Source organism: Pseudophryne corroboree, chromosome 1 (assembly GCF_028390025.1).
Source record: "Pseudophryne corroboree isolate aPseCor3 chromosome 1, aPseCor3.hap2, whole genome shotgun sequence".
Taxonomy (NCBI): Eukaryota; Metazoa; Chordata; class Amphibia; order Anura; family Myobatrachidae; genus Pseudophryne; species Pseudophryne corroboree.
The window spans coordinates 1173194230-1173212848 of NC_086444.1; the positions used below are offsets into that span (position 1 = coordinate 1173194230).

The 18619-nt window shown below is 41.1% G+C and overlaps 1 pseudogene; it reads left to right on the top strand.

Annotated features, from left to right (window-relative positions):
* Window positions 1–4906: 4906 nt before the first annotated feature.
* On the top strand, window positions 4907–5025 carry LOC134951829 (5S ribosomal RNA; annotated as a pseudogene).
* The last annotated feature ends 13594 nt before the right edge of the window (window positions 5026–18619 follow it).

Sequence of the window (18619 nt, forward strand, 5' to 3'; positions counted from 1 at the left end):
AGGCTTGCTGGGACTTGTAGTCCCATTGTAAAGGACAATACTGCTTTTACATAAGCTATCAACCCTGCACCCACCGCCCAGGGGTGTGGGGGATAGCACCGGGCTTCAGCAAAGGCCTGGGGTACCCTGGAGAGGGGGACTCCTGTATTGGGGGGTCCCTACTTCACTAGGAACCTGTGGCCTTTGCTGACTAGTTAGGGGGGGTCTGAATGCTTTGGCCACGGGACCCCGTAAAGTGTGTCCCCTGGCTGTGGCATTACCCTCCCTTACTGGAGGAGCCTGGTGCTGGTTCTAAAAATATGGGGGATCCATACAATTTTTTTTCCCCATATTTTTTAGAATCAGGCTGGCTCCTAGGGCTTGGTGCTGGTCCATTAAATAGGGGGGACCCCTACATATTTTTTTCCCTTTAATTTAGTTTTCACCTGGACGGTGTGCATAGCGAATATGTGTATTCGGTGTACATAGCAGCGGCACTCTCAGGTCATTATCATACAAGTGAACCACTAACGTCCCACTGATGCAACAGTTTTGTTTTATTTCAACTGTCGTCAGGCTCAAAAATGCCTAACGTTTGAAATAAACCAAAACGTTGCATCAATGAGATGTTAGCCAGTTCACTTGTATGATAATGACCTGAGAGTACCGCGGCTATGTACACCGAATATAAAATTATATATAGAGAGACTGTGCACAATAATGGACAGCAGAAGCACTCCTTTTGGTATGTGCCAATAACCTTACACCCTCTCATTCACAACCTATGTGATATTACTAAAAACAGAATTTAGAAAACTGCAATATATCACAAGCGCTAAAAAACATTAGTATAACATCACCAGAACGTTCCTTTTGGGTTGGATGGAATGTTCTTTTTATCTGATATTCTTCTTTGGTTCAGACCTTTTTGGTATAGAGACTCCAACAGAAGTAGTATGGAATAAAACAGATATAATAAAAACCAATGTGTAGTAAGTTTTGTAAAAACCAAGGTAAGTATAAGTGCCTTTTTTAGGAGGCTATTTATTCTTCTAGGGGACTATACAGAATCCAAAGCGTACCCCACTCACACTTTAAGCGGGGATATATAAGCACATCAAGGTTTCTTTATAGGGATGGTGGCTTCTACCGTTTTCTATACACCCAGTGCAGATCTCAAGGGGTTCAACCAAATAAAGCTGTGAATGATTTAGATGTGAGGAGTTGATGCGTACCCCAACACTCACGCTAGAAAGGCGGATATGAAGCTTATCAAGGTATCTTTATCTTCTTAGAGAGAAAGTAGCGGTCCTGGTGTAGTGTATTTCAAATCACAGATCAGACCACGACAACTCCAAACAGGATAACATGGAATAGAATGGCAAAGAAAAAAACCAATGTGTAGTTTGTTCTATTGACCCTATTAGAAGTTAGGTGAGGTGTGGCTTAAGTACCTCTAACTAACTAAAATGATTCCAAAGCGTACCCCACTCACACTTTGAACTGGGACCATAAGGCACATCAGGGTTTCTTTAAGGATAAAGACTTTTTTCCCCTTGTATTACACCCGGTGTTAGTCTACAGCAATACAGCCAATCAAAGGTGTGATGAGCAATACAGATGCGTACCCAACACTCACACTCAGAAGGAAGGTGGAAAACCCTTCAATGTATCTTTCTCTCCTTAAGACAAACAAATGATTTATCAAAATGTGGCGTACCCCAACTCACAGTTTGAGGTACTGAATGACTCCCGTAAAGGTATCTTTTAGGATCCAAAATAAGGAAATAATCTTTCTTGCTTGGGTTTAGTAGTTCTCCATTGCTTCCCCAAAAAAAAAATTTTGTAACTCCCACAACGAAAATAGAGGAAGGGGGTTACAATATTTATTCACAGTACATGGGAAACACGATGACAAAGAACATATAATACGAAAAAAACATATGCAGCCGCACATGAAACAATGGGATAAAAATGGCAAAGAGGAATTTTTGGAAACCACTTGCACAAAGATAAAAAAAAATGCAAAGATAAAAAAAATTTGTAAATAAAATCCAGATAATGGCAAGCTACTCACACTCCTGCTGTCAACATGTTTCAGCCCTCACTGGGCCTTTATCAAGACATAATGGAGTGTGTTGGTAGCTTAGTATTTAAAAGGCAAGGAGCCAATCAGAAGAGAGCAGGAAGTGACATATTAATTAATTATAAAACTTTAAAACAGTTAGTCTTGCCATTTTCATACCAAGAACATGTTAGGACCATACTTGTTAAATAAACTATGCAGTAACTTTAAATTTTATTAAATTCTAACTGTAAAAAGTTATATTTTAAACAAAACGATATAAGAAATTGCGGCCGTGGACTTCCGGCGGAAGTGACGATGTTGTCTAGTGTTTGTGGGGGATGTAGTCTTTTATCGATCCACATTGTCATTAGTTCCGCCGGAAACATTGCTTGAAAACGAGTCCTTCATACTCATGGGAGCTGTAGTTTTATGTTTACATGTCTTTGAACGGAAAACCGGAACTCGTCGCTCAAGAACCGGAAGTTGTCATAGCGGAAGCCGGTATCCGGTGTTCATGGGAGATGTAGTTTGCAACTTCCCTGTAGCACATCTCCCGTGCGGGGGCCGTCCTCTACAGCATCCCGATGTCCCAGTAACTATGGGACACGCAAACAGTCGCCACGGCAACATAGTACACCAATATTAATTAAAGTCCAGAGCCGGGAATCATGGGAAGTGTAGTTTAAAATCGAAAGATAGTTCTGAAAAAGATAGTCTACATCAGCTCAGATGATTATACGTCCCCAGAATATGATATAGCTGATGTAGACTATCTTTTTCAGAACTATCTTTTGATTTTAAACTACACTTCCCATGATTCCCGGCTCTGGACTTTAATTAATATTGGTGTACTATGTTGCCGTGGCGACTGTTTGCGTGTCCCATAGTTACTGGGACATCGGGATGCTGTAGAGGACGGCCCCCGCACGGGAGATGTGCTACAGGGAAGTTGCAAACTACATCTCCCATGAACACCGGATACCGGCTTCCGCTATGACAACTTCCGGTTCTTGAGCGACGAGTTCCGGTTTTCCGTTCAAAGACATGTAAACATAAAACTACAGCTCCCATGAGTATGAAGGACTCGTTTTCAAGCGATGTTTCCGGCGGAACTAATGACAATGTGGATCGATAAAAGACTACATCCCCCACAAACACTAGACAACATCGTCACTTCCGCCGGAAGTCCACGGCCGCAATTTCTTATATCGTTTTGTTTAAAATATAACTTTTTACAGTTAGAATTTAATAAAATTCAAAGTTACTGCATAGTTTATTTAACAAGTATGGTCCTAACATGTTCTTGGTATGAAAATGGCAAGACTAACTGTTTTAAAGTTTTATAATTAATTAATATGTCACTTCCTGCTCTCTTCTGATTGGCTCCTTGCCTTTTAAATACTAAGCTACCAACACACTCCATTATGTCTTGATAAAGGCCCAGTGAGGGCTGAAACATGTTGACAGCAGGAGTGTGAGTAGCTTGCCATTATCTGGATTTTATTTACAATTTTTTTTTATCTTTGCATTTTTTTTTATCTTTGTGCAAGTGGTTTCCAAAAATTCCTCTTTGCCATTTTTATCCCATTGTTTCATGTGCGGCTGCATATGTTTTTTTCGTATTATATGTTCTTTGTCATCGTGTTTCCCATGTACTGTGAATAAATATTGTAACCCCCTTCCTCTATTTTCGTTGTGGGAGTTACAAAATTTTTTTTTTTGGGAAGCAATGGAGAACTACTAAACCCAAGCAAGAAAGATTATTTCCTTATTTTGGATCCTAAAAGATACCTTTACGGGAGTCATTCAGTACCTCAAACTGTGAGTTGGGGTACGCCACATTTTGATAAATCATTTGTTTGTCTTAAGGAGAGAAAGATACCTTGATGGGTTTTCCACCTTCCTTCTGAGTGTGAGTGTTGGGTACGCATCTGTATTGCTCATCACACCTTTGATTGGCTGTATTGCTGTAGACTAACACCGGGTGTAATACAAGGGGAAAAAAGTCTTTATCCTTAAAGAAACCCTGATGTGCCTTATGGCCCCAGTTCAAAGTGTGAGTGGGGTACGCTTTGGAATCATTTTAGTTAGTTAGAGGTACTTAAGCCACACCTCACCTAACTTCTAATAGGGTCAATAGAACAAACTACACATTGGTTTTTTTCTTTGCCATTCTATTCCATGTTATCCTGTTTGGAGTTGTCGTGGTCTGATCTGTGATTTGAAATACACTACACCAGGACCGCTACTTTCTCTCTAAGAAGATAAAGATACCTTGATAAGCTTCATATCCGCCTTTCTAGCGTGAGTGTTGGGGTACGCATCAACTCCTCACATCTAAATCATTCACAGCTTTATTTGGTTGAACCCCTTGAGATCTGCACTGGATGTATAGAAAACGGTAGAAGCCACCATCCCTATAAAGAAACCTTGATGTGCTTATATATCCCCGCTTAAAGTGTGAGTGGGGTACGCTTTGGATTCTGTATAGTCCCCTAGAAGAATAAATAGCCTCCTAAAAAAGGCACTTATACTTACCTTGGTTTTTACAAAACTTACTACACATTGGTTTTTATTATATCTGTTTTATTCCATACTACTTCTGTTGGAGTCTCTATACCAAAAAGGTCTGAACCAAAGAAGAATATCAGATAAAAAGAACATTCCATCCAACCCAAAAGGAACGTTCTGGTGATGTTATACTAATGTTTTTTAGCGCTTGTGATATATTGCAGTTTTCTAAATTCTGTTTTTTGTATGTTTAGCTAAATGTGGTGACATTTATTTGAATTCTGTTGTATCTAAGCTGCTTGGCGCCAGTGAGGACTACTCCCTAAACACATTTATTCTGTTATGTGATATTACTGCCATATCTCACTGGTTACGCCCAATCTCGCCTGATCTTGGAAGCTAAGCAGTGAGGAGCCTGAATAGTACCTAGATGGGAGACCGCTAGGGAATCTCAGGTGCAGTAATAAATACTTTTGTCTTCATGTGAAAAGCAGAAGTGTTGGAGCAACCTTTGACCCTTACCGATTTCATATCTATATTCCTCTTTAAATCTGTCTGATCCTAGACTCACATAGAGTTTTTTCTTTTACTGTACATGTTGACCAGAAACCTAGCAATAGCAGTTTAACCCCTACCAGGATACCAGGATACGTTATCACAATAGGCATTGGTTAATGGACCAAAATTCTTAGTCTAAATTGTTATATCAAATGCCGTTGTGACACATGTTGGAATTTTCTTTGTTATGTTGAAATTGAATTTCTGACATTTTCATCTTAGGTGTCACTGTCACCTCAGATACCGATATTAATTGGAGAATTGTTACTCCTATTCATATCTTATCACCTTCTTTCTCATTAATTTAGAATCTGTCTCCAGATTCAAAAGATACGAGTGGAGAGAGGTTGAAATTCTTTATGACCTTCTCCTAAAATATTATATGTGTGTTTGTCGGTGTACCATAATCTTATCATATTCTAATTAAAAGTTACGTTTTATTTTAAGCGTGCCCCAACACAGAGTCTATCTTTTTTCTTTCAAATATTGACACGTACTCTTGACTCTTTCTCACATCAAGAGTCACTAAGATCATGCCCACTGGGACATGTTCAATGGTCAATAGTTTGTTTAATAACATGTTGGAATCCTTGAGGTGTGTGAACGTGGCTTGCACACATGGCTGGAGAAATGCATTTAAAAAAATGAAAACCGGTTCGCAAAGAGACCCCCTGGCCAAAATGATAGGTTGGCCCGGGGGACTTCTTGCATTTTTATAAATTTTTGAAATTGCATAAAAAACAGGAACCACTGGATGTGTGCAAGTTAATTTACTGTGAATTTCAGATGTGATAAGACCTGCTGATTTAGCCTCCACTAAAATAGCATCAAGTTCAGCCTTAAATTCACTGGTAGGATCACCCTTTAATAAGCTATATGTGCTACTGTCAGATAACAGCCGATCACACTCAACAATGTAATCTGAGGTGTTCATCACCACTATGGCGCCCCTGTTGTCTGCTCCCCTGATGATAATGTCCTGTCTATCCCATAGGGATTTCAAGGCTAGATTTCTTCTTTGGTGAGATTTTTATGCATCACAGGATGCGGCTCATCCTGTAGATTATCCATCATTCGGGAAAAAGTTCTTATAGAGGCATTATGTGATACTGAGTCAAATTGTGAACTTTGTGCCAATTTCCTGATCTGGGACTTGATCAGTGGATTTCACGGAAGATTTGCCAAAGTGCTCTTTAAGTTTAAGTGTCCTGTTGAATTTAAATGTCTCAACTTTCCAAGCAACCTTGTTGGGTAAATTGGTCATTATGTAGGAAAGACCCTTGCTGAGAATAGATGTTTCTGCTGGGGATAAAGGAATGGAGGACAAATTGAACATTAAGTCCGCGTCGACCTGAGGGGCCTTCCTTCCTGCCTGCCTCCTCGACTCACCACCCCGACACACTCTCACCTCTTTGCGATACAAAATAGTGGATCAGGTACCCGCCTCCCTGCATGGGGGGAATCGATCCAAGAAGCTTTTACAGCTTGAGTCACGTTGGATCCACAAATTGGATACTATCCACCCCAGGTGTCTCACAGAGAACCTGTGATTGAGTTGTTTTTTATAATACAGTATATTTATTGTATGTACTATAGGCTATATTTAGTTATTACCTACAAGCACATGTTACCATGTCTAGCTTAGCAGGTCATTATAGATGGTTAGATATTGCAGTGCCATTTTAGATTGTAGTTTTATGCATTACGTAATACGAAGTTTGTTTACACATTTTTGTGGTACTATTATCATATTTCATATATGGTGCCCCATATTTAAGTGTTCTTGTTGGTCTTTACACTGGATTGTATATCACACTTGGTTTGGTTTCCAAGTGTGTCTTTATGGTGTTTATTGTCACATCACAGGTTTTTACTCACTATTTTTACAGCTACTGTCTGTTTTTAATTTTTATGTGTTCTCGCAGTCATTATGGCAGCGGATTTTACACTGTCTTTGTGATGTATACACCGTTTTCATGGTTACTATGTGTGTTTCCATGCCCATAGCCGCCGCAAGACGCTGCTGGACTGCGTGATGATGTCACTTCCTGGATCGTGAGAGGGACGTGACCGGAAATGTGGGGTCCGTGGTCGTGGGCGGCGTTGCCACAACACAGTTTGGCGTGCCATGGATTGGTAAGTTGCTGTACACTGTTTTGCACTAGTGTTATTTTCCTGAAGATGGGGGTGCATCCCCCGAAATGTCGAAAATTAAATAAACACATGCTGGTTTTGTTTACCCAATTTTAAAGTGCCGCCTTTCTTTGCGGATATATTGGGATACACACCCTTAAGGAGGGCACCAGACCCAGTACCCAGGTGGGGAGGTATATATATATATATATATATATATATATATATATAGCAACACAATTTTTGAGAGGCACTCCTCGGCTTTGTAAATAATTTCCACAGCTACAACTGCATGCTTTCAACATTTCAGGTGCACTTTATTAGCACATTTCGTCAGTATAAAGACAGGTACAGACATCTGGATGAGGTGTGATGTCATCACACAACGTTCCAGGAAGTGCAGGGGGAGCAAAGACCTGATCCTTTATTGCACATGGTATTTAAGGTAAGATGTCTGTATCTGTCTTTATCCTGACGAAAGGTGCTAATAAAGTGCACCTGAAATGTTGAAAGCATGCAGTTGTAGCTGTGGAAATTACTTACAAAGCAGAGGAGTACCTCTCAAAAATTGTGTTTCTGTACATTGTGCCCTAGAGGTTCGGAGGGGGCACCCAGGTACTATCTGTTACTGTTTTATGGAGTGCCGGTCAAAATTGCTGAATTATATATATATATATATATATATATATACACACACACACACACACACACACACAGAAAAGAACATTATGGGGTATATTTACTAAGGTCCCGATTTTGACCGAGATGCCGTTTTTTCATCAAAGTGTCATCTCGGTAATTTACTAAACTCAAATCACGGCAGTGATGAGGGCATTCGTAATTTTTGGGTAGTCCATGAAAATAATTACGAATGAATACACCATCGGTCAAAACGCGGCTGTTTAAGTATGAATCTCGGTCATTTACTAAGAAGTGCAAAGCAAAAAAAAATAAAACACTGCCGTGAAAAATTACAACTCGTAAAAAAGTGCTAAAAAAAACAGACCTGCAGGGGTATATTTACTAACATTCGTATTTTCGGAAAAAGGTCAAAGTTCAATCACGAATGACATCGACAGTGTAAAATTGCAACTCTTTGAATTTATTACGACTAATTTACTAAGCTGCCGTATTTTGCCTTTTCGGGTTTTCCGATGTCGATGTCATTGGTTTTTTTTTTCTGTTTTTTACGGCAGTGATTAGCAAAACACTGCCGACTTTTTCAAAATGAATCTCGGCCGGATCTGTGTGATCCGTGCTGGGGTTCATTTTTTTTTTTTTTTTAAATAAACACTGTAAAACTTAAAAAAAAATTGCGTGGGGTCCCCCCTCCTAAGCATAACCAGCCTCGGGCTCTTTGAGCCGATCCTGGTTGCAGAAATATGGGAAAAAAATTGACAGGGGTTCCCCCATATTTAAGCAACCAGCATCGGGCTCTGCGCCTGGTCCTGGTTCCAAAAATACGGGGGACAAAAAGAGTAGGGGTCCCCCGTATTTTTAAAACCAGCACCGGGCTCCACTAGCTGGACAGATAATGCCACAGCCGGGGGTCACTTTTATATAGTGCCCTGCGGCCGTGGCATCAAATATCCAACTAGTCACCCCTGGCCGGGGTACCCTGGGGGAGTAAGGACCCCTTCAATCAAGGGACCCCCCCCAGCCACCCAAGGGCCAGGGGTGAAGCCCGAGGCTGTCCCCCCCATCCAATTGGCTGCGGATGGGGGGCTGATAGCCTTTTGTGAAAATGAAAAGATATTGTTTTTAGTAGCAGTACTACAAGTCCCAGCAAGCCTCCCACGCATGCTGGTACTTGGAGAACCACAAGTACCAGCATGCGGCGGAAAAACGGGCCCGCTGGTACCTGTAGTACTACTACTAAAAAATACCCCAAAAAAGACAAGACACACACACCTTGAAAGTAAAGATTTATTACATACATCCACACAAACACATACACATACTTACCTTATGTTCACACGCAGGTCGGTCCTCTTGTCCAGTAGAATCCATGGGGTACCTGTTGAAAAAATTATACTCACAAAATCCAGTGTAGATCGGTCCTCTTCAAATCCATTTGTAATCCACGTACTTGAGAAAATAAAAAAACGGAGTTCCGACCACGAACTGAAAGGGGCCCCATGTTTTCACATGGGACCCCTTTCCCCGAATGCCAGAAACCCACTCTGACTTCTGTCTAAGTGGGTTTCTTCAGCCAATCAGGGAGCGCCACGTTGTAGCACCCTCCTGATCGGCTGTGTGCTCCTGTACTGACTGACAGGCAGCACGCGGCAGTGTTACAATGTAGCGCCTATGCGCTCCATTGTAACCAATGGTGGGAACTTTCTGCCCTGCGGTTGACCGAAAGTGACCTCACCGCTGAGCCGAAAGTTCCCACCATTGGTTACAATGGAGCGCATAGGCGCTACATTGTAACACTGCCGCGTGCTGCCTGTCAGTCAGTACAGGAGCACACAGCCGATCAGGAGGGTGCTACAACGTGGCGCTCCCTGATTGGCTGAAGAAACCCACTTAGACAGAAGTCAGAGTGGGTTTCTGGCATTCGGGGAAAGGGGTCCCATGTGAAAACATGGGGCCCCTTTCAGTTCGTGGTCGGAACTCCGTTTTTTTATTTTCTCAGGTACGTGGATTACAAATGGATTTGAAGAGGACCGATCTACACTGGATTTTGTGAGTATAATTTTTTCAACAGGCACCCCATGGATTCTACTGGACAAGAGGACCGACCTGCGTGTGAACATAAGGTAAGTATGTGTATATGTTTGTGTGGATGTATGTAATAAATCTTTACTTTCAAGGTGTGTGTGTCTTGTCTTTTTTTGGGTATTTTTTTAGTAGTACTACTACAGGTACCAGCGGGCCCGTTTTTCCACCGCATGCTGGTACTTGTGGTTCTCCAAGTACCAGCATGCGGGGAAGGCTTGCTGGGCCTTGTAGTACTGCTACTAAAAACAATATCTTTTCATTTTCACAAAAGGCTATCAGCCCCCCATCCGCAGCCAATTGAATGGGGGGGACAGCCTCGGGCTTCACCCCTGGCCCTTGGGTGGCTGGGGGGGACCCCTTGATTGAAGGGGTCCCCACTCCCCCAGGGTACCCCGGCCAGGGGTGACTAGTTGGATATTTGATGCCACGGCCGCAGGGCACTATATAAAAGTGACCCCCGGCTGTGGCATTATCTGTCCAGCTAGTGGAGCCCGGTGCTGGTTTTAAAAATACGGGGGACCCCTACTCTTTTTGTCCCCCGTATTTTTGGAACCAGGAACAGGCGCAGAGCCCGATGCTGGTTGCTTAAATATGGGGGAACCCCTGTCAATTTTCCCCCCATATTTCTGCAACCAGGATCGACTCAAAGAGCCCGAGGCAGGTTATGCTTACGCAATTTTTTTAAAGAAAATAACCACTTTCCCACCCCTTCCCACTGATATTCATGCACGGATCTCATGGATCCCTGCATGCCTATACAATCACGGATTAAAAAAGCAGGTCTGTTTTTTTTTAGCACTTTTTTACGAGTTGTAATTTTTCACGGCAGTGTTTTATTTTTTTTTGCTTTGCACTTCTTAGTAAATGACCGAGATTCATACTTAAACAGCCGCGTTTTGACCGATGGTGTATTCATTCGTAATTATTTTCATGGACTACCCAAAAATTACGAATGCCCTCATCACTGCCGTGATTTGAGTTTAGTAAATTACCGAGATGACACTTTGATGAAAAAACGGCATCTCGGTCAAAATCGGGACCTTAGTAAATATACCCCGCTTTTTTAATCCGTGATTGTATAGGCATGCAGGGATCCATGAGATCCGTGCATGTATATCAGTGGGAAGGGGTGGGAAAGTGGTTATTTTCTTAAAAAAAATTGCGTGGGGTCCCCCCTCCTAAGCATAACCAGCCTCGGGCTCTTTGAGCCGATCCTGGTTGCAGAAATATGGGAAAAAAATTGACAGGGGTTCCCCCATATTTAAGCAACCAGCATCGGGCTCTGCGCCTGGTCCTGGTTCCAAAAATACGGGGGACAAAAAGAGTAGGGGTCCCCCGTATTTTTAAAACTAGCACCGGGCTCCACTAGCTGGACAGATAATGCCACAGCCGGGGGTCACTTTTATATAGTGCCCTGCGGCCGTGGCATCAAATATCCAACTAGTCACCCCTGGCCGGGGTACCCTGGGGGAGTGGGGACCCCTTCAATCAAGGGGTCCCCCCCCCAGCCACCCAATCCATTTGTAATCCGTGGTTATTTTCTTTAAAAAAATTGCGTGGGGTCCCCCCTCCTAAGCATAACCAGCATCGGGCTCTGCGCCTGGTCCTGGTTCCAAAAATACGGGGGACAAAAAGAGTAGGGGTCCCCCGTTTTTTAAAACCAGCACCGGGCTCCACTAGCTGGACAGATAATGCCACAGCCGGGGGTCACTTTTATATAGTGCCCTGCGGCCGTGGCATCAAATATCCAACTAGTCACCCCTGGCCGGGGTACCCTGGGGGAGTGGGGACCCCTTTTTTACACCCTGAAAAAAAGGAAGAAAACATCTACATCCTTTAATTCTCATATGTGTCAAAATAACTTATTATGTCTGATCTCTTTGTATTATTCTAAAGGAAGATTATATTGATGTCACATTTCCATTGTTAATAATGTTGTGCATATTACTATAATTGCAATTTAAGATCTGTTAGTAATTTCCTCCAGTAATCCACTGTCATGTTTGTAGCAGCAGGCTCCGCTGGAATCAGCGGCTCACTTTCTCTTCTAAACCAGGAAGTCGCGGTGGAACGCATATTTGCGCGTGGTGGAACGCAAATCGCGGCACCACGTGACTTCCGGTTTCGGCACACACTTCCGTTCAATGGAACGCAAGTGTGCGCCACGATGGTGCAGAGGAGTTTGTGGTGTACTGACAAGAGTTTGTCAGCCATGTGGAACCACTTCTCCTTGCAGTAATGGCGGGGGGATTATTTACATTGGTGCACTTCCTCTAGATTCGTCCTGTTCCGGAATTATATGTCTATAATCAGTTTAATATACATTGAGTATGCAGTTTTATGGTTAATATGTGGATCTCTTTTTTATAAATACGTTTTTTACGTTGAAAGAATCCACGTTTTGATTATTTTATACACTAATTGGTCATTCACCTGTGAGGTCATTTCCTGTTACCTCATTGGCCAGTGCCCAAATAAATAGCATGGGGTTTCACAGTGCCCACATGTCTTGAGGAAGGCTCCTGCTGAGCCGAAACGCGTCGACAATTTTGGGCACTGTGCAACTTTTCAAAAAACCAGCCTTCAAGGTATTTCTTTGTTCTATTTTGATTTATACGCTGTGGAAATTTTTTTTTTCCTGTGTCTGCATATTCCAGCTTTGACATTTTTTATTCTCCTCTTGTGGAGTGTTTTTATTTTCATGTACTCCTTTCCCAACTATGGGATTTTGTACCTATTAAAAAAGTTTTTATTGAAAGAAATGGATTGATTGGCACCATTTTTTCTTTTTGGATTTACAACTGCTCAAATACCTATTGGCATCTTGAGGCCCGAAACAGCTGTGGATCCAAAAGATACCTTGATAGGAACATCTCCACATTTCTTTCTGTGAGTGTGGTACGCATCTTCACTTTGATATAGGAATATATATGAAAGATACCTTTATATACTTGCCGCATCTTCACTTTAATGTGAGTTTAGGTATGCTTATCTACGCATACTTTTTGGTGGAGGACACACGGAAAGGGTGAAGAGCTTCAAAAGAAACCTTTATGTGCACACATTCGTTCTTCCTAGTGTGAGTTGGGGTACGCACTGCATACAGACCCCCTATTCATACTACCACTTTCCTGCTCTATCTGATGGGATAAAAGGACTTTCTTTGAACAGCATTTAAAAACAATAGTACACATTGTATGTTTTGTTCTTTTTCATGTAACTATGAACGGACATTAATCATACCGACTGAGAACCTCTGCTGAACTACTGAGTACTTCCATCCTGAATACCCTTAAGGGACGTATATTTTAGTTTCATCTTTATATTTACATTGGGCGCTTATACTGAGAAAAGATTGTCTTCCTTTTGTGTTGAATTTCTGTTTTCTGTGGGGTGTGGTGGCATCCCATTAGACAATCTATACTTGTTAAAGCTGCCCTGCGCACATTTCAAACATCCCAAAAATTCCCCTGGTTTTCTTGTAGTTTCTTGCCACTTTTTATTTTTGGGTCCTTGAATAGTGCTGCATAAACTCCCCACATCCCTACATTCATCATGTTCTCCCTGCGAGACAATAGAAAAGCTACCTTTGATAGAGTGTTTAATGATTGTCATGACACACCTGAATTAATTGATGGTGATTTGGATAGTATGATGTATAAACTAGAGGGTATCCTCCAAAAGGAGAATAAAATATGGTGGGAGGTGATAACGATTGAAAAATATCTTGCTAATAAATTAATCCCACGAGGGTTAAAAATTGATAAAATAGCAAGCTTTTCCAACTCTGGTGAGGATTTCAAAAAAGAGTGGGAGACTATCCTTAATTGTTGCTCCTTCAATCTAATGGAGCTGATTGTAAAAGAAAGAAAAAGAGAGCTTAAACAGTTAGAAGAGGAAATCGGGATCTACAAGTCTCTAGTAGATCCATATTCCAGTACAGAGGAATATAAAGAAATGGAAAAAACTATCCAGTTTAGAATAAAGAGGACTGAAAAAACACTTATAGAAAATAAAATAAAAAAATTCAACAGAGATAAGAGAGAAAGCATGGACATAGATGAAATTGTGAGGGAAGATGCCCCATTAGAAAACTATTCCCAACACAAGAGATACCCTAAACCTCTTTTAGGGGGCAGAGGCAGAGTAGGATTTAAACTTGATAATCGTGACAAACAACCTCAGAACTTTGGAAAAATTATTCCCAGAGAGGTCCCTCCAGATCAACTTATTTTGATTATGGAGAGGAACAATATGAAGACACAATGGAATGGAGAAAAAATTCCCCAAGAAGACCAACGAGGTTTAATGACTATAAAAAGGTTACAGACAGAGAATATTGTCCCTTTGAGAAATCGTTTCTCTTCCCTGAAAGATAAAGATACTGAGTCCTCTCTTTTTTTAGACTACCGTCTGCCCAACCACAAATACAGATAAAAAAACGTGGTAAGAGAGGTGGTCTTCTAACTTCCAAATTAAAGAATAAAAATAAACAACGAAAAAAGAAATGTAACACTAGAACTAGGAGAAAGTCCCCCATTAGTGAAATGTCACATCAAAATTATCAGGGAGAAAGACGATCAGTGGTCAAAATCTTTAATCTAAGTACACATCTTCTAACGAAGGATCAAACCACCTTGTTAGAAAAAGGGCTTAAATATGCCCCTGCTAACTCTATCAGGCCTTTTGATTTGTTCATAGACCTGCAAAAATTTAGTAGAAAGCTCATTGTAAAAAAATTTTTTATTGGACAACATAATGTAGAACAAGAGGGAGAGGAAAGTGTCATCACCCCCTTTCGTCCAAAATCGATTTTTTACCCCCAACATATTAAGGGACCTTTTTTTGATACCTTTTGTGCTTTGGTGTTACATGATTTTGAAAATGTAGAATCTAAACCAAAGAAATTTAACGGCAATGTCTCCAATCTTACATTTAAAGAACGTAAAGCTTTAAAGGAATTAAAAATGAATGGAAATCTGATCATCAAGCCCGCAGATAAAGGGGGGGGGGATCGTCCTAATGGATGCAGAAAAGTATGAGAAAGAAATGTACCGACAACTAGATGATGTCACTACCTACAGGAAACTCAGAGGGGACCCTTTAAGTTCTACCCAAGAGAAATGTAAATGTTTAATTGACAAATATCTAAAGAAAGGTACAATTACCGATAAAGAGGCCTCTTTCCTCTTACATGAAGACCCCAAAACCCTGGTAATCTATTTATTACCTAAATTTCACAAATGTCTGGTGGACCCCCCGGGAAGACTAATCATCTCGGGAGTGGATTCCACCACCGCCAATTTGTCACAATTCATTGACTCCTTTTTACAGCCTTTAGTCAAGATGAATCAGTCCCATCTTACAGACACAAGGGATTTTCTTTTGAACCTAGAGAAAGTGGTCTGGGAGGAGGGACTCACGTTAGCTACTGCTGATGTGAGCTCCCTCTACACTATCATCAATCATGACCAAGGTATCGAAGCAACTAAATATTTTTTAGAACGGTCTAGTTTGTCCAGAGACCTACAAGATTTCTTGATAGAGGGTATCCGTTTCATTTTGATGAATAATACTTTTCTGTTCAAGGAGGACTTCTATATTCAAAAAACGGGGACCGCGATGGGCACCTGGTTCGCTCCGAGTTATGCCAACCTTTTTATGGGGTTGTGGGAACTTGAAACTATTTGGACCAACAACCCCTTCGGAGCGAACCTGGTGTCTTATATGCGGTATATAGATGACATTTTTGTGATTTGGAGAGGTGGTAATGATCTCCTTGACGAATTTCTAACATCTCTAAATACCAATAATAAAAACATCAAGCTATCCTTCACCACCAGCACTAGTAGTATTAATTTCTTGGATATCACTATTTACGTCAAAGGGGGAAAATTACACACCATGAATTTCACCAAGCCAACCGACTCTGGGTCTTATATTCCTATGACCAGCTGTCACCATGACAGCTGGCTTAATTCTATACCAAAGAGTCAGATAAACCGACTGAGACGTAACTGTACAGAACATGAGGTTTTTGTTAAACAAGCAGAGGAAATGAAATCCAAGTTCAAGGAATGTGGTTATGATGAGAATAACATCAATTTAGAAATCACCAAGTTTGGTGATATAAACAGGGAGGACCTTTTAAAGAAAAAATGCAAAAAAGACAAAAATCAGGGGTGTTACCAATGGGCATTCATAACAGAATACACAAATCAACATAGACGAATGGAAAAAATCATAAAAAAACACTGGAACATTTTAAAAAAGGATCCAGTCATTGGGACTATCATTCCGGACAAACCAATACATATTTACAGAAAAGCACCCAATTTAAAAACCAAACTAGTATCTAGCATGTTATCTATAAAACCAAAAGGTCCCGCAACTAAATCTCATGGTTTTCACCGCTGTGGTTGTTGCCAAGGGTGTAAGCATATTAAATACACAGGCAACAGCAAGTTTGAAAAAATAAAGATTAATGGAAATGAAGTCAAGATAAAAGACTTCATAACCTGTAATTCGAAAAACGTGATATATGCAATACAGTGTTCATGTGATAAGTTTTATATTGGTCGGACCACAAGACAGTTGAAAATCCGTCTATCTGAACATCTGAGAAACATCAAAAAAGGTCTAGAGACACACGCGTTATCTTGTCACTTTAAAGAGACCCACGAAAGCTCTGTTGAGCATATTAAAGCTTTTTATGGTATTAGGGCTATTAAGGGGAATATTAGAGGTGGAAGTATTGCTAAAGCACTAGCAAAGCTGGAAATGAATTGTATATACTCTTACAAAACTCTCCTTCCACTAGGCCTGAATAAGGACTTTGAATTAAAGTGGTTTCTCTGAATGTTGATTTGTTTATCTTTTTGTGTATATTGGCCCTCATTCCGAGTTGTTCGCTCGGTGTTTTTCATCGCATCGCAGTGAGAATTCTCTTAGTGCGCATGCGTAATGTTCGCACTGCGCATGCGCCAAGTAACTTTACTAAGAAGAAAGTAATTTTACTCACGGCTTTTTCATCGCTCCGACGTTCGCATTGTGATTGACAGGAAATGGGTGTTACTGGGCGGATGCACGGCGTTTTAGGGGCGTGTGGCTGGAAACGCTACCGTTTCCGGAAAAAACGCAGGCGTGTCCGGAGAAACGGTGGGAGTGCTTGGCCGAACGCTGGGTGTGTTTATGACGTCAGCCGGGACCGAAAAGCACTGAACTGATCGCACAGGCAGAGTAAGTCTGAAGCTACTCTGAAACTGCTAACTCGTTTGTGTTCGCAATATTGCGCATACATCGGTCGCACATTTAAGAAGTTTAGATTCACTCCCAGTAGGCGGCGGCTTAGCGTGTGTAACTCTGCTGAAATCGCCTTGCGAGCGAACAACTCGGAATGAGGGCCATTGTGATTACCGACCCATAATCTCTTTCCAGACAATTCATCACACTAGACATATACTAAAAAGATCACTTGTGGATTCGATTGAATTTTATGGACTTCATCTGATTTGTTTACACCCTGAAAAAAAGGAAGAAAACATCTACATCCTTTAATTCTCATATGTGTCAAAATAACTTATTATGTCTGATCTCTTTGTATTATTCTAAAGGAAGATTATATTGATGTCACATTTCCATTGTTAATAATGTTGTGCATATTACTATAATTGCAATTTAAGATCTGTTAGTAATTTCCTCCAGTAATCCACTGTCATGTTTGTAGCAGCAGGCTCCGCTGGAATCAGCGGCTCACTTTCTCTTCTAAACCAGGAAGTCGCGGTGGAACGCATATTTGCGCGTGGTGGAACGCAAATCGCGGCACCACGTGACTTCCGGTTTCGGCACGCACTTCCGTTCAATGGAGCGCAAGTGTGCGCCACGATGGTGCAGAGGAGTTTGTGGTGTACTGACAAGAGTTTGTCAGCCATGTGGAACCACTTCTCCTTGCAGTAATGGCGGGGGGATTATTTACATTGGTGCACTTCCTCTAGATTCGTCCTGTTCCGGAATTATATGTCTATAATCAGTTTAATATACATTGAGTATGCAGTTTTATGGTTAATATGTGGATCTCTTTTTTATAAATACGTTTTTTACGTTGAAAGAATCCACGTTTTGATTATTTTATACACTAATTGGTCATTCACCTGTGAGGTCATTTCCTGTTACCTCATTGGCCAGTGCCCAAATAAATAGCATGGGGTTTCACAGTGCCCACATGTCTTGAGGAAGGCTCCTGCTGAGCCGAAACGCGTCGACAATTTTGGGCACTGTGCAACTTTTCAAAAAACCAGCCTTCAAGGTATTTCTTTGTTCTATTTTGATTTATACGCTGTGGAAATTTTTTTTTTCCTGTGTCTGCATATTCCAGCTTTGACATTTTTTATTCTCCTCTTGTGGAGTGTTTTTATTTTCATGTACTCCTTTCCCAACTATGGGATTTTGTACCTATTAAAAAAGTTTTTATTGAAAGAAATGGATTGATTGGCACCATTTTTTCTTTTTGGATTTACAACTGCTCAAATACCTATTGGCATCTTGAGGCCCGAAACAGCTGTGGATCCAAAAGATACCTTGATAGGAACATCTCCACATTTCTTTCTGTGAGTGTGGTACGCATCTTCACTTTGATATAGGAATATA